This window comes from Oncorhynchus keta, unplaced genomic scaffold (genome assembly GCF_023373465.1).
Source record: "Oncorhynchus keta strain PuntledgeMale-10-30-2019 unplaced genomic scaffold, Oket_V2 Un_contig_9458_pilon_pilon, whole genome shotgun sequence".
Taxonomy (NCBI): Eukaryota; Metazoa; Chordata; class Actinopteri; order Salmoniformes; family Salmonidae; genus Oncorhynchus; species Oncorhynchus keta.
Window position 1 is genome coordinate 47,121 of NW_026290553.1, and position 15,908 is coordinate 63,028.

General features: G+C 46.2%; 1 long non-coding RNA gene and 1 pseudogene across 8 annotated transcripts; both read right to left on the reverse strand.

The window, feature by feature from the left end:
• LOC127927122 (N-acetylglucosamine-6-sulfatase-like) overlaps positions 1-11,847 on the reverse strand; it is a 44,636-nt pseudogene extending 32,789 nt beyond the window's left edge.
• Positions 11,848-12,512: 665 nt separating this feature from the next.
• Positions 12,513-15,586, reverse strand: LOC127927121 (uncharacterized). 8 transcript variants are annotated; one of them, XR_008126187.1, is made up of 5 exons: positions 15,306-15,586; positions 14,818-14,899; positions 13,974-14,389; positions 12,858-13,345; positions 12,513-12,622 (listed from the first exon to the last, which is right to left on the reverse strand). It is a non-coding gene; the product is annotated as an uncharacterized LOC127927121 (long non-coding RNA). The 8 variants fall into 8 exon arrangements; XR_008126192.1 differs by lacking the exon at positions 12,513-12,622 and having other exon boundaries at positions 12,862-13,345; positions 13,974-14,055; positions 14,185-14,389; XR_008126188.1 differs by lacking the exon at positions 12,513-12,622 and having other exon boundaries at positions 12,862-13,345; positions 13,974-14,096; positions 14,185-14,389.
• Positions 15,587-15,908: the final 322 nt, after the last annotated feature.

A 15,908-nucleotide genomic window follows, 5' to 3' on the forward strand; every position in this document is an offset into this window, starting at 1 on the left:
GTATGGTATGGTATGGTTGGTGTGGTATGGTATGGTTGGTGTATGGTATGGTTGGTGTGGTATGGTTGGTGTGGTATGGTATGGTTGTTGTGGTATGGTTGGTGTTGTGTGGTTGGTGTGGTATGGTATGGTTGGTGTGGTATGGTGTGGTATGGTGTGGTATGGTTGGTGTGGTATGGTATGGTGTATGTTATGGTTGGTGTGGTGTGGTATGGTATGGTTGGTGTGGTGTGGTATGGTAGTTGTGGTATGGTTGGTGTGGTATGGTATGGTTGGTGTGGTGTGGTATGGTATGGTTGGTGTGGTATGGTTGGTGTGGTATGGTTGGTGTGGTATGGTTGGTGTGGTGTGGTGTGGTTGTTCTGGTATGGTTGGTGTGGTATGGTAGGTGTGGTGTGGTATGGTTGTTGTGGTATGGTATGGTTGGTGTGGTGTGGTATGGTGTGGTTGTTGTGGTATGGTTGTTGTGGTATGGTTGGTGTGGTATGGTATGGTTGTTGTGGTATGGTTGGTGTGGTGTGGTATGGTATGGTATGGTTGGTATGGTATGGTTGTTGTGGTATGGTATGGTTGGTATGGTAGTTGTGGTGTGGTTGTTGTGGTATGGTTGTTGTGGTATGGTTGTTGTGGTATAGTTGTTGTGGTACGGTTGGTGTGGTATAGTTGTTGTGGTACGGTTGGTGTGGTATAGTTGTTGTGGTACGGTTGGTATGGTGTGGTATGGTATGGTTGGTGTATGGTATGGTATAGTTGTTGTGGTATGGTGTGGTTGGTATGGTTGTTGTGGTATGGTTGGTGTGGTATGGTATGGTTGGTATAGTTGGTGTGGTATGGTATGGTATGGTTGGTATGGTTGGTGTGGTATGGTATGGTTGGTGTGGTATGGTATGGTTGGTGTGGTTGGTGTGGTATGGTATGGTTGGTATGGTTGTTGTGGTGTGGTTGGTATGGTTGGTGTGGTGTGGTTGGTATGGTTGTTGTGGTATGGTTGGTGTGGTGTGGTTGGTGTGGTTGGTGTGGTTGGTGTATGGTATGGTTGGTGTGGTATGGTTGGTGTATGGTATGGTTGTTGTGGTGTGGGATGGTATGGTTGGTATGGTTGTTGTGGTGTGGTTGGTGTGGTTGGTATGGTTGTTGTGGTATGGTTGGTGTGGTTGGTGTGGTTGGTGTATGGTATGGTTGTTGTGGTATGGTTGGTGGTTGGTGTGGTATGGTATGGTTGGTATGGTTGTTGTGGTTGGTGTATGGTATGGTTGTTGTGGTATGGTTGGTGGTTGGTGTGGTATGGTTGGTATGGTATGGTTGTTGTGGTGTGGTATGGTTGGTGTGGTATGGTATGGTATGGTTGGTGTGGTATGGTATGGTTGGTATGGTTGTTGTGGTGTGGTATGGTTGTTGTGGTATGGTTGGTGTGGTATGGTATGGTTGTTGTGGTATGGTTGGTGTGGTATGGTTGGTGTGGTGTGGTATGGTTGGTGTGGTATGGTTGGTATGGTTGTTGTGGTATGGTTGGTGTGGTGTGGTATGGTATGGTTGTTGTGGTGTGGTTGTTGTGGTATGGTTGGTATGGTATGGTTGTTGTGGTATGGTTGGTATGGTATGGTTGGTATGGTATGGTTGTTGTGGTATGGTTGTTGTGGTATGGTATGGTTGGTGTGGTATGGTATGGTTGGTGTATGGTATGGTTGGTATGGTATGGGTATGGTATGGTTGGTGTGGTATGGTTGGTGTGGTATGGTTGGTGTATGGTATGGTTGGTGTATTTTATGGTTGGTGTGGTATGGTTGTTGTGGTATGGTTGTTGTGGTGTGGTTGTCGTGGTGTGGTTGTCGTGGTGTGGTTGGTTGGTGTTGGTATGGTATGGTATGGTTGTGTGTATGGTATGGTTGGTGTATGGTATGGTTGGTGTGGTATGGTTGGTGTGGTATGGTTGGTGTGGTATGGTTGGTGTATGGTATGGTTGGTGTGGTATGGTTGGTGTGGTGTGGTATGGTATGGTTGGTGTGGTGTGGTATGGTTGATGTGGTATGGTTGGTGTGGTGTGGTTGGTGTGGTATGGTTGGTGTGGTATGGTTGGTGTGGTATGGTTGGTGTATGGTATGGTTGTTGTGGTATGGTTGGTATGGTGTGGTGTGGTGTGGTATGGTTGGTGTGGTGTGGTATGGTTGGTGTGGTGTGGTATGGTTGGTGTGGTGTGGTATGGTTGGTGTGGTATGGTATGGTTGGTGTGGTATGGTATGGTTGGTGTGGTGTGGTATGGTTGGTGTTGTATGTTATGGTTGGTGTGGTGTGGTATGGTATGGTAGTTGTGGTATGGTTGGTGTGGTGTGGTATGGTAGTTGTGGTATGGTTGGTGTGGTATGGTATGGTTGGTGTGGTGTGGTATGGTATGGTTGGTGTGGTGTGGTATGGTTGGTGTGGTATGGTTGGTGTGGTATGGTTGGTGTGGTGTGGTGTGGTATGGTATGGTTGGTGTGGTGTGGTATGGTTGGTGTGGTATGGTTGGTGTGGTATGGTATGGTTGGTGTGGTGTGGTATGGTATGGTATGGTTGTTGTGGTATGGTTGGTGTGGTATGGTATGGTTGTTGTGGTATGGTTGTTGTGGTATGGTTGGTGTGGTATGGTTGGTGTGGTGTGGTATGGTTGTTGTGGTATGGTATGGTTGGTGGTATGGTTGGTATGGTATGGTTGGTTGTTGGTGTGGTATGGTTGGTGTGGTATGGTGTTGGTGTGGTATAGTTGTTGTTGTTGGTGTGGTATGGTTGTTGTGGTATGGTATGGTGTGGTATGGTTGGTTGTGTGTATGGTATAGTTGTTGTGGTATGGTGTGGTTGGTATGGTTGTTGTGGTATGGTTGGTGTGGTATGGTATGGTTGGTATGTTGTGGTATGGTATAGTTGGTGTGGTATGGTTAGTTGGTGTGGTATGGTATGGTTGGTGTGGTATGGTATGGTTGTTGTGGTGTGGTTGTTGTGGTATGGTTGGTTGGTGGTATGGTATGGTATGGTTGGTGTGGTATGGTATGGTTGGTATGGTATGGTATGGTTGGTGTGGTATGGTTGGTGTATGGTATGGTTGTGGTATGGTATGGTTGGTGTTTGGTGTGGTGTGGTTGGTATGGTTGGTATGGTATGGTTGTGGTGTGGTTGGTATGGTTGGTGTGGTATGGTATGGTATGGTTGGTATGGTTGGTGTGGTATGGTATGGTTGGTATGGTATGGTGTGGTGTGGTGGTTGGTATGGTTGTTGTGGTATGGTTGGTGTGGTATGGTTGGTTGTGGTATGGTATGGTTGGTGTGGTGTGGTATGGTATGGTTGGTATGGTATGGTTGTTGTGGTATGGTTGGTGTGGTGTGGTTGGTATGGTATGGTTGGTGTGGTATGGTATGGTTGTAGTATGGTAGGTGTATGGTTGGTGGTATGGTGTATGGTTGGTGTGGTATGGTTGGTATGGTTGGTGTGGTATGGTTGGTGTATGGTGTGGTTGTGGTATGGTTGTTGTGGTATGGTTGGTGTGGTATGGTATGGTATGGTTGGTGTGGTGTTGGTTGGTGTGGTATGGTTGTTGTGGTATGGTATGGTTGGTGTGGTGTGGTTGGTGGTGTGGTTGGTATGGTATGGTTGGTGTGGTATGGTATGGTTGGTATGGTATGGTTGTTGTGGTATGGTATGGTTGGTATGGTATGGTTGTTGTGGTGTGGTATGGTATGGTTGGTATGGTTGTTGTGGTGGTTGGTGTGGTGTGGTTGGTATGGTTGGTATGGTATGGTTGTTGTGGTATGGTTGGTGTGGTATGGTTGGTATGGTTGGTGTTGTGGTATGGTTGGTGTGGTATGGTATGGTTGGTGTGGTATGGTGTGGTATGGTATGGTTGTAGTATGGTATGGTTGGTATGGTGTGGTATGGTATGGTTGGTGTGGTGGTATGGTTGTTGTGGTATGGTTGTGTATGGTATGGTTGTTGTGGTATGGTTGTTGTGTATGGTATGGTTTGGTGTGGTATGGTTGTGGTTAGTTGTTGGTCGTTGGTATGGTTGGTGTATGGTAGTTGGTGTGGTATGGTGTGGTATGGTTGTTGTGGTATGGTTGGTATGGTTGTGTGGTATGGTTGGTGTAGTTGGTATATGGTATAGTTGGTGTGTATGGTATGGTTGGTATGGTATGGTGTGGTATGGTATGGTTGGTGTGGTATGGTTGGTATGGTGTGGTTGGTATGGTATGGTTGGTGTGGTATGGTTGTTGTGGTATGGTTGTGTATGGTATGGTTGGTGTATGGTATGGTTGGTGTATGGTATGGTTGGTAGTGGTATGGTTGTTGTGGTATGGTATGGTTGTTGTGGTATGGTATGGTTGTTGTGGTATGGTATGGTTGTGGTATGGTTGTTGTGGTATGGTTGTTGTGGTATGTTGTTGGTTGGTGTAGTTGTGGTATGGTTGTTGTGGTATGGTATGGTTGGTGTGGTATGGTATGGTTGGTTGGTGTGGTATGGTATGGTTGTTGTGGTATGGTTGGTGTGGTGTGGTTGGTGTATTGGTATGGTGTATGGTATGGTTGGTTGTTGTGGTATGGTTGTTGTGGTATGGTTGGTGTGTGGTATGGTATGGTTGTGTGTATGGTATGGTTGGTGTGGTATGGTATGGTTGGTGTATGGTATGGTTGGTGTGGTATGGTGTGGTATGGTTGTGTGGTATGGTTGTTGTGGTATGGTTGTGTGGTATGGTTGTTGTGGTATGGTTGTTGTGGTATGGTTGGTGTGGTATGGTTGGTGTGGTATGGTTGGTGTGGTATGGTTGGTGTGGTATGGTTGGTGTGGTGTGGTTGGTGTGGTATGGTTGGTGTGGTATGGTTGGTGGTATGGTATGGTTGGTGTTGTGTATGGTTGTTGTGGTATGGTTGGTGTGGTATGGTTGGTGTGGTATGGTTGTTGTGGTATGGTTGTTGTGGTGTGGTTGGTGTGGTATGGTTGTTGTGTGGTGGTTGGTGTGGTTGGTGTGTGGTATGGTATGGTTGGTGTATGGTTGGTGTGTGGTATGGTTGGTGTGGTATGGTTGGTGTGGTATGGTATGGTTGGTGGTTGGTGTGGTATGGTTGGTTGTGGTGGTATGGTTGGTGTTGGTATGGTTGTGTGGTATGGTTGGTTGGTGTGGTATGGTATGGTGTGGTGTGGTTGGTGTATGGTATGGTTGGTGTATGGTATGGTTGTTGTGGTGGTGTGTTATGGTATGGTTGTTGTGGTATGGTTGTTGTGGTATGGTTGGTGTGGTATGGTTGGTGTGGTATGGTTGGTGTATGGTGTGGTATGGTATGGTTGGTGTGGTATGGTTGGTGTGGTGTGGTATGGTTGGTGTGGTGTGGTATGGTTGGTGTGGTGTGGTATGGTATGGTTGGTGTGGTATGGTTGGTGTGGTATGGTTGGTTGGTATGGTATGGTGTGGTATGGTTGGTGTGGTATGATTGGTATGGTATGGTTGGTGTGGTGTGGTTGGTGTGGTTGGTGTGGTATGGTATGGTTGGTGGTGTGGTTGGTATGGTTGGTTGGTGTGGTATGGTTGGTGTGGTATGGTTGGTGTGGTATGGTATGATTGGTTGGTATGGTTGTTGTGGTATGGTTGGTGTGGTTGGTGTGGTATGGTTGGTGTGGTATGGTTGGTGTGGTATGGTTGGTGTGGTATGGTTGGTGTATGGTATGGTTGGTGGGTGGTGTGGTATGGTTGGTGTATGGTTGGTTGGTGTGGTATGGTTGGTGTGGTATGGTATGGTGGTGTGGTATGGTTGGTGTGGTATGGTTGTTGTGGTATGGTTGGTGTGGTATGGTTGTTGTGGTATGGTTGGTGTGGTATGGTGTGGTATGGTTGGTGTGGTTGGTGTGGTGTGGTTGGTGTATGGTATGGTTGGTGTGGTATGGTGTGGTATGTATGGTTGGTGTGGTGTGGTATGGTATGGTTGGTTGGTGTGGTGGTATGGTATGGTTGGTGTGGTATGGTATGGTTGGTGTGGTGTGGTATGGTTGGTTGGTGTGGTATGGTTGGTGTGGTATGGTATGGTGTGGTATGGTTGGTGTGGTATGGTTGGTGTGGTTGGTGTGGTTGGTGTGGTATGGTTGGTGTGGTATGGTTGGTGTGGTATGATTGGTATGGTATGGTTGGTGTGGTTGGTGTGGTATGGTTGGTGGTATGGTGTGGTTGGTGTGGTATGGTTTGTGGTATGGTTGGTGTATGGTATGGTTGGTGTGGTATGGTATGGTTGTTGTGGTATGGTTGTGTGGTTGGTGTGGTATGGTTGGTGTGGTATGGTTGGTGTGGTATGATTGGTATGGTATGGTTGTTGTGGTATGGTTGGTGTGGTATGGTAGTTGGTATGGTTGGTGTGGTATGGTTGGTATGGTTGGTGTGGTTATGGTATGGTTGTGTGGTATGGTATGGTGTGGTATGGTTGGTGTATGGTATGGTTGGTATGGTGGTATGGTTGGTGTATGGTATGGTTGGTGTATGGTATGGTTGGTGTATGGTATGGTTGGTGTGGTATGGTATGGTTGTTGTGGTATGGTTGGTGTGGTATGGTTGGTGTATGGTATGGTTGGTGTGGTATGGTTGTTGTGGTATGGTTGTGTGTATGGTATGGTTGGTGTGGTGTGGTATGGTGTGGTATGTGGTGTGGTATGGTTGGTATGGTATGGTTGGTGTGGTATGGTTGGTGTATGGTATGGTTGTTGTGGTATGGTATGGTTGGTATGGTGGTTGTGTGGTATGGTATGGTTGGTGTGGTGTGGTATGGTTGGTGTGGTATGGTTGGTGTGGTGTGGTTGGTGTGGTATGGTTGGTGTGGTATGGTTGGTGTGGTGTGGTATGGTGTGGTATGGTTGGTGTGGTATGGTTGGTGTGGTATGGTTGGTTGTGTATGGTTGGTGTGGTGTGGTATGGTGTGGTGGTATGGTTGGTGTGGTATGGTATGGTATGGTATAGTTGGTGTGGTATGGTATGGTTGGTTGGTATGGTATGGTATGGTTTGTGGTATGGTTGGTTGGTGTGGTATGGTATGGTTGTTGTGGTATGGTTGGTGTGGTATGGTATGGTTGTTGTGGTATGGTTGGTGTGGTATGGTATGGTGTGGTATGGTTGGTGTGGTATGGTTGGTGTGGTATGGTTGGTGTGGTATGGTTGGTGTGGTTGTTGTGGTATGGTTGGTGTGGTGTGGTATGGTATGGTTGTTGTGGTATGGTTGTTGTGGTATGGTTGTTGTGGTATGGTATGGTTGGTATGGTATGGTATGGTTGTTGTGGTATGGTTGTTGTGGTATGGTATGGTTGGTGTGGTATGGTATGGTGTATGGTATGGTTGTTGTGGTATGGTATGGTTGGTATGGTTGTATGGTTGGTATGGTATGTTGGTGGTATGGTTGGTATGGTATGGTTGTTGTGGTATGGTTGGTTGGTGTGGTTGGTATGGTTGGTGTGGTATGGTTGTTGTGGTATGGTTGGTGTGGTGTGGTTGGTCGTGGTATGGTTGGTGTGGTATGGTATGGTGTGGTATGGTATGGTTGGTGTGGTATGGTTGGTGTATGGTATGGTTGGTGTGGTATGGTTGTTGTGTATGGTTGGTTGTGGTGGTATGGTTGTGTGGTATGGTTGGTGTGGTATAGTTGGTATGGTATGGTTGTTGTGGTATGGTTGGTGTGGTATGGTATGGTTGGTGTGGTGTGGTATGGTTGTTGTGGTATAGTTGGTTGGTGTGGTTGGTATGGTAGGTGTGGTGTGGTATGGTGGTTGGTATGGTTGGTGTGGTATGGTTGGTGGTGTGGTGTGGTATGGTATGGTTGGTATGGTATGGTTGGTGTATGGTATGGTTGGTATGGTATGGTTGTTGTGGTATGGTATGGTGTGGTTGGTATGGTTGGTGTGGTGTGGTATGGTATGGTTGGTGTGGTATGGTTGGTGTGGTATGGTATGGTTGGTGTGGTGTGGTTGGTATGGTATGGTTGTTGTGGTATGGTTGGTGTGGTGTGGTATGGTTGGTTGGTGTGGTATGGTTGGTTGTGGTATGGTATGGTTGGTGTGGTGTGGTATGGTATGGTTGGTGTGGTATGGTTGTTATGGTATGGTTGTTGTGTATGGTTGTTGTGGTATAGTTGTTGTGGTATGGTTGTTGTGGTATAGTTGTTGTGGTACGGTTGGTGTGGTATAGTTGTTGTGGTACGGTTGGTATGGTGTGGTATGGTTGGTGTATGGTATGGTATAGTTGGTGTGGTATGGTATGGTTGGTATGGTTGTTGTGGTATGGTGTGGTTGGTATGGTTGTTGTGGTATGGTATGGTTGGTATAGTTGGTGTGGTATGGTATAGTTGGTGTGGTATGGTATGGTTGGTATGGTTGGTATGGTATGGTTGGTGTGGTATGGTATGGTTGGTGTGGTATGGTTGGTATGGTATGGTATGGTTGGTGTGGTGTGGTATGGTTGGTGTGGTATGGTATGGTTGGTATGGTTGGTGTGGTATGGTATGGTTGGTGTATGGTATGGTTGGTGTATGGTATGGTTGTTGTGGTGTGGTATGGTATGGTTGGTGGTTGGTATGGTATGGTATGGTTGGTGTGGTATGGTTGTTGTGGTATGGTTGGTGTGGTATGGTATGGTATGGTTGTGTATGGTATGGTTGTTGTGGTGTGGTATGGTATGGTTGGTATGGTTGTTGTGGTATGGTTGTTGTGGTATGGTATGGTTGGTATGGTATGGTTGTTGTGGTATGGTTGGTGTGGTGTGGTTGGTATGGTTGTTGTGGTATGGTTGGTGTGGTGTGGTTGGTTGGTGTATGGTATGGTATGGTTGTGGTGTGGTATGGTTGGTGTGGTATGGTATGGTGGTTGGTGTGGTATGGTATGGTTGGTATGGTATGGTTGTTGTGGTATGGTTGTGTTGGTATGGTTGTTGTGGTATGGTTGGTGTGGTGTGGTTGGTATGGTTGTTGTGGTATGGTTGGTGTGGTGTGGTTGGTATGGTTGGTATGGTATGGTTGGTGTGGTGTGGTTGGTGTGGTTGGTATGGTATGGTTGGTTGTGGTATGGTATGGTTGGTGTATGGTATGGTTGTAGTATGGTATGGTTGGTGTGGTGTGGTATGGTATGGTTGGTGTGGTATGGTTGGTGTGGTATGGTTGGTGTATGGTGTGGTATGGTATGGTTGGTGTGGTATGGTTGGTGTATGGTATGGTTGGTGTGGTATGGTATGGTTGTTGTGGTATGGTTGGTGTGGTATGGTTGGTGTGGTATGGTTGGTGTGGTTGTGTGGTTGGTGTGGTATGGTTGGTGTGGTATGGTTGGTGTGGTATGATTGGTGTGGTATGGTTGGTGTATGGTATGGTTGTTGTGGTATGGTTGGTGTGGTATGGTTGGTGTGGTATGGTTGGTGTGGTATGGTTGGTGTGGTGTGGTATGGTTGGTGTGGTATGGTTGGTGTGGTATGGTTGGTGTGGTGTGGTGTGGTATGGTTGGTGTGGTATGGTTGGTGTATGGTATGGTTGGTGTGGTTGGTGTGGTGTGGTTGGTGTGGTATGGTTGGTGTGGTTGGTATGGTTGGTGTGGTATGGTTGGTGTGGTATGGTTGGTGTGGTATGGTTGGTGTGGTATGGTTGGTGTGGTATGGTTGGGTGTGGTATGGTTGGTGTGGTATGGTTGGTGGTTGGTGTGGTATGGTTGGTGTGGTATGGTTGGTGTGGTATGGTTGGTGTGGTATGGTTGGTGTGGTTGGTATGGTATGGTTGGTGTATGGTTGGTTGTGTATGGTATGGTTGTTGTGGTATGGTTGTTGTGGTATGGTTGTTGTGGTGTGGTATGGTTGTTGTGGTATGGTTGGTGTGGTATGGTTGGTGTATGGTATGGTTGGTGTATGGTATGGTTGGTGTATGGTGTGGTATGGTTGGTGTATGGTGTGGTATGGTATGGTTGGTGTGGTGTGGTGTGGTTGGTGTGGTATGGTTGGTGTATGGTGTGGTATGGTATGGTTGGTATGGTTGTTGTGGTATGGTTGGTGTGGTATGGTTGGTGTATGGTATGGTTGGTGTATGGTGTGGTATGGTATGGTTGGTATGGTATGGTTGTTGTGGTATGGTTGTTGTGGTATGGTTGGTGTGGTATGGTTGGTGTGGTATGGTTGGTGTGGTATGGTTGTTGCGGTATGGTTGGTGTGGTATGGTTGTTGTGGTATGGTTGTTGTGGTATGGTTGTTGTGGTATGGTTGGTGTGGTATGGTTGTTGGTAGTCAATCACCACCTTCGGTGACACCTGGTATGGTACCTCTTTATGGAATGGTAGGATGGATGGTTCCTTGGTCAGGTATGGTTAAAATGGTTTAGATGCACTATTGTGTGGCTGTTGGTACTGGATGTATAAGGTGAATGCACCAATTTGTAAGTTGCTCTGGATAAGAGCGTCTGCTAAATGGTTAAATGTAAATGTAAATGTTGTGGTATGGTTGGTGTGGTATGGTTGTTGTGGTATGGTTGTTGTGGTATGGTTGTTTTGTGGTATAGTTGTTGTGGTACGGTTGGTGTGGTATAGTTGTTGTGGTATGGTTGGTATGGTGTGGTATGGTATGGTTGGTGTGGTGTGGTATGGTTGGTGTATGGTATGGTATAGTTGTTGTGGTATGGTGTGGTTGGTATGGTTGTTGTGGTATGGTTGGTGTGGTATGGTATGGTTGGTATAGTTGGTGTGGTATGGTATAGTTGGTGTGGTATGGTATGGTTGGTATGGTTGGTGTGGTATGGTATGGTTGGTGTGGTATGGTTGGTTGGTATGGTTGGTGTGGTATGGTTGGTGTGGTATGGTATGTTGGTGTGGTATGGTTGGTGTGTTGTTGTGGTTGGTATGGTTGTTGTGGTATGGTTGGTATGGTATGGTATGGTTGGTGTATGGTATGGTTGGTGTGTTGTGGTATGGTTGGTGTGGTATGGTTGGTGTATGGTATGGTTGGTTGTGGTATGGTTGGTATAGTTGGTGTGGTTGGTTGGTATGGTTGTTGTGGTATGGTATGGTTGGTGTGGTATGGTTGGTATGGTTGTTGTGGTATGGTATGGTTGTTGTGGTATGGTTGTTGTGGTATGGTTGTTGTGGTATGGTTGTTGGTGGTATGGTATGTTGTGGTTGTTGTGGTATAGTTGTTGTGGTATGGTTGTTGTGGTAGGGTTGGTATGGTTGTTGTGGTATGGTTGTTGTGGTATGGTATGGTTGTTGTGGTAGTTGGTATGGTTGGTTGGTGGTATGGTATGGTTGTTAGTGGTATGGTTGTTGTGAGTATGGTATGGTTGTTGTGGTATGTGTTCAGTATAGTAACAGTTGTGGTATGGTTGTTGTGGTATGGTCTGTTGTGGTTGGTATGGTTGTTGTGGTATAGTTGTTGTGGTATGGTTGTTGTGGTATGGTATGGTTGTTGTGGTATGGTTGTTGTGGTATGGTTGTTGTGGTTGTTTCTATGTTTGGAGCCTACCTTCCCATGGACGTTGAAGTTGGGGTCTCGAGGGGCCTTGAGGTCCAGACAGCGGTCCTGGTACTGCGGGCGGGGTCCAGGGGCGTGGGGGCGGGGGTCGAAGTTCCATCATGAGAAACGGACGGTAGTTAGACTTATACTGGACAGACAGTCTAGAGACATGTTGGTCTGGAGAGGACAGAGACAGAGGTAGTTAGACTGGAGGAAGTCTAGAGAGGACAGAGACAGAGGTAGTTAGACTGGAGGAAGTCTCCTGAATAGGACAGAGACAGAGGTAGTTAGACAGGATATTCTGTGTCCTTCAGTAGGACAGACTAACAGATCTTCTTACACAGACGTCTGTCAGGTAGTCTTCACTGTAGTTCCCTCCATGCTTCTTAGGCTTCCCATTCACAGACAGTGACAGTGTAGTACCGAGAGTTCCTCTCCTGAATAGAACACAGACAGTGTAGAACCTAGAGTTCCTCTCCTGAATAGAACACAGACAGTGTAGAACCTAGAGTTCCTCTCCTGAATAGAACACAGACAGTGTAGTACCGAGAGTTCCTCTCCTGAATAGAACACAGACAGTGTAGTACCGAGAGTTCCTCTCCTGAATAGAACACAGACAGTGTAGTACCTAGAGTTCCTCTCCTGAATAGAACACAGACAGTGTAGGTCCTAGGTTCCTCTCCTGAATAGAACACAGACAGTGTAGTACCTAGAGTTCCTCTCCTGAATAGAACACAGACAGTGTAGAACCTAGAGTTCCTCTCCTGAATACAACACAGACAGTGTAGTACCTAGAGTTCCTCTCCTGAATAGAACAGACAGTGTAGTACCTAGAGTTCCTCTCCTGAATAGAACACAGACAGTGTCGGTCCTAGAGTTCCTCTCCTGAATAGAACACAGACAGTGTAGTACCTAGAGTTCCTCTCCTGAATAGAACAGACAGTGTAGTACCTAGAGTTCCTCTCCTGAATAGAACACAGACAGTGTCGGTCCTAGAGTTCCTCTCCTGAATACAACACAGACAGTGTAGTACCTACAGTTCCTCTCCTGAATAGAACACAGACAGTGTAGTACCTAGAGTTCCTCTCCTGAATAGAACACAGACAGTGTAGTACCTAGAGTTCCTCTCCTGAATAGAACACAGACAGTGTAGGTCCTAGAGTTCCTCTCCTGAATAGAACACAGACAGTGTGTAGTTGTAGTACCTAGAGTTCTTCTCCTGAATAGAACACAGACAGTGTAGTACCTAGAGTTCCTCTCCTGAATAGACACACAGACAGTGTAGTAGTTCCTCTCTGAATAGAGACACAGTGTTCCTCTCCTGAATAGAACACAGACAGTGTAGGTACCTAGAGTTCCTCTCCTGAATAGAACACAGACAGTGTAGGTACCTAGAGTTCCTCTCCTGAATAGAACACAGACAGTGTAGGTCCTAGAGTTCCTCTCCTGAATAGAACACAGACAGTGTAGTACCTAGAGTTCCTCTCCTGAATAGAACACAGACAGTGTAGTACCTAGAGTTCCTCTCCTGAATAGAACACAGACAGTGTAGTACCGAGAGTTCCTCTCCTGAATAGAACACAGACAGTGTAGTACCTAGAGTTCCTCTCCTGAATAGAACACAGTGTAGTACCTAGAGTTCCTCTCCTGAATAGAACACAGACAGTGTAGTACCTAGAGTTCCTCTCCTGAATAGAACACAGACAGTGTAGTACCTAGAGTTCCTCTCCTGAATAGAACACAGACAGTGTAGTACCTAGAGTTCCTCTCCTGAATAGAACACAGACAGTGTAGTACCTAGAGTTCCTCTCCTGAATAGAACACAGACAGTGTAGTACCTAGAGTTCCTCTCCTGAATAGAACACAGACAGTGTAGTACCTAGAGTTCCTCTCCTGAATAGAACACAGACAGTGTTCCTCTTCTGAATAGAACACACAGGTACCCTAGAGTTCCTCTCCTGAATAAAACACAGACAGTGTAGGTAGTTCCTCTCCTGAATAGAACACAGTGTTACCTAGAGTTCTCTCCTGAATAGAACACAGTGTAGTACCTAGAGTTCCTCTCCTGAATAGAACACAGACAGTGTAGTACCTAGAGTTCCTCTCTGAATAGAACAGACAGTGTAGTACCTAGAAGTTCCTCTCCTGAATACAGAACACAGACAGTGTAGTACCTAGAGTTCCTCTCCTGAATAGAACACAGACAGTGTAGGTACCTAGAGTTCCTCTCCTGAATAGAACACAGACAGTGTAGTACCGAGAGTTCCTCTCCTGAATAGAACACAGACAGTGTAGTACCGAGAGTTCCTCTCCTGAATAGAACACAGACAGTGTAGGTCTAGAGTTCCTCTCCTGAATAGAACACAGACAGTGTTCCTAGTACAGACTAGAGTTCCTCTCCTGAATAGAACACAGACAGTGTAGTACCGAGAGTTCCTCTCCTGAATAGAACAGACAGTGTAGTACCGAGAGTTCCTCTCCTGAATAGAACACAGACAGTGTAGTACCTAGAGTTCCTCTCCTGAATAGAACACAGACAGTGTAGTACCTAGAGTTCCTCTCCTGAATAGAACACAGACAGTGTAGGTCCTAGAGTTCCTCTCCTGAATAGAACACAGACAGTGTAGTACCTAGAGTTCCTCTCCTGAATAGAACAGACAGTGTAGTACCTAGAGTTCCTCTCCTGAATAGAACACAGACAGTGTGTAGTTGTAGTACCTAGAGTTCCTCTCCTGAATAGAACACAGACAGTGTAGTACCTAGAGTTCCTCTCCTGAATAGAACACAGACAGTGTAGTACCTAGAGTTCCTCTCCTGAATAGAACACAGACAGTGTAGTACCGAGAGTTCCTCTCCTGAATAGAACACAGACAGTGTAGTACCTAGAGTTCCTCTCCTGAATAGAACACAGACAGTGTAGGTCCTAGAGTTCCTCTCCTGAATAGAACACAGACAGTGTAGGTCCTAGAGTTCCTCTCCTGAATAGAACACAGACAGTGTAGGTCCTAGAGTTCCTCTCCTGAATAGAACACAGTGTAGTACCTAGAGTTCCTCTCCTGAATAGAACACAGACAGTGTAGGTCCTAGAGTTCCTCTCCTGAATAGAACACAGACAGTGTAGTACCTAGAGTTCCTCTCTGAATAGAACACAGACAGTGTAGTACCTAGAGTTCCTCTCTGAATAGAACACAGACAGTGTAGTACCTAGAGTTCCTCTCCTGAATAGAACACAGACAGTTCCTTTCTGAATAGAACACAGACAGTGGTACCTAGAGTTCCTCTCCTGAATAGAACACAGACAGTGTAGTACCTAGAGTTCCTCTCCTGAATAGAACACAGACAGTGTAGTACCTAGAGTTCCTCTCCTGAATAGAACACAGACAGTGTAGTACCTAGAGTTCCTCTCCTGAATAGAACACAGACAGTGTAGGTCCTAGAGTTCCTCTCCTGAATAGAACACAGACAGTGTAGTACCTAGAGTTCCTCTCCTGAATAGAACAGACAGTGTAGTACCGAGTTCCTCTCCTGAATAGAACACAGACAGTGTAGGTCCTAGAGTTCCTTTCCTGAATAGAACACAGACAGTGTAGGTCCTAGAGTTCCTTTCCTGAATAGAACACAGACAGTGTAGGTCCTAGAGTTCCTCTCCTGAATAGAACACAGACAGTGTAGTACCTAGAGTTCCTCTCCTGAATAGAACACAGACAGTGTAGTACCTAGAGTTCCTCTCCTGAATAGAACACAGACAGTGTAGTACCTAGAGGTCCTCTCCTGAATAGAACACAGACAGTGTAGTACCTAGAGTTCCTCTCCTGAATAGAACACAGACCGTGTAGTACCTAGAGTTCCTCTCCTGAATAGAACACAGACAGTGTAGTACCTAGAGTTCCTCTCCTGAATAGAACACAGACAGTGTAGTACCTAGAGTTCCTCTCCTGAATAGAACACAGACAGTGTAGGTCCTAGAGTTCCTCTCCTGAATAGAACACAGACAGTGTAGTACCTAGAGTTCCTCTCTTGAATAGAACACAGACAGTTGACTGTCGTGTTTCTAGATTCAGTAGACTACAGAGGAGATAAAGTTGACTGTCGTGTTTCTGCCGGGACATTCTCAACTTTCTCCTGATCCTGACCTTTAGTGACCTCTAACCTCAAGTTACCCTTGCAGATATATTAAACAAAGTATGTCAACAATCTTTGATTGATGTGATTTTCCCTTCCCAGAGGAAGAACCAGGCCAGGAGCAGCAGACGCAGCACCGTTGATTAATGATTGAGTCAGGAATACGTCTCTGGGGGTCAAAGTGGACCATTAGATTAGACTCACTAGACTGCTGAGGTGACATGTTGTTCTCACCAAGTCTAGACTGATGTTTGTGACGTTAGTAATATGGTGTATAAATGTAGTCTCACCAGTCCGACCCAGTAGTCCCATCCCAGAGG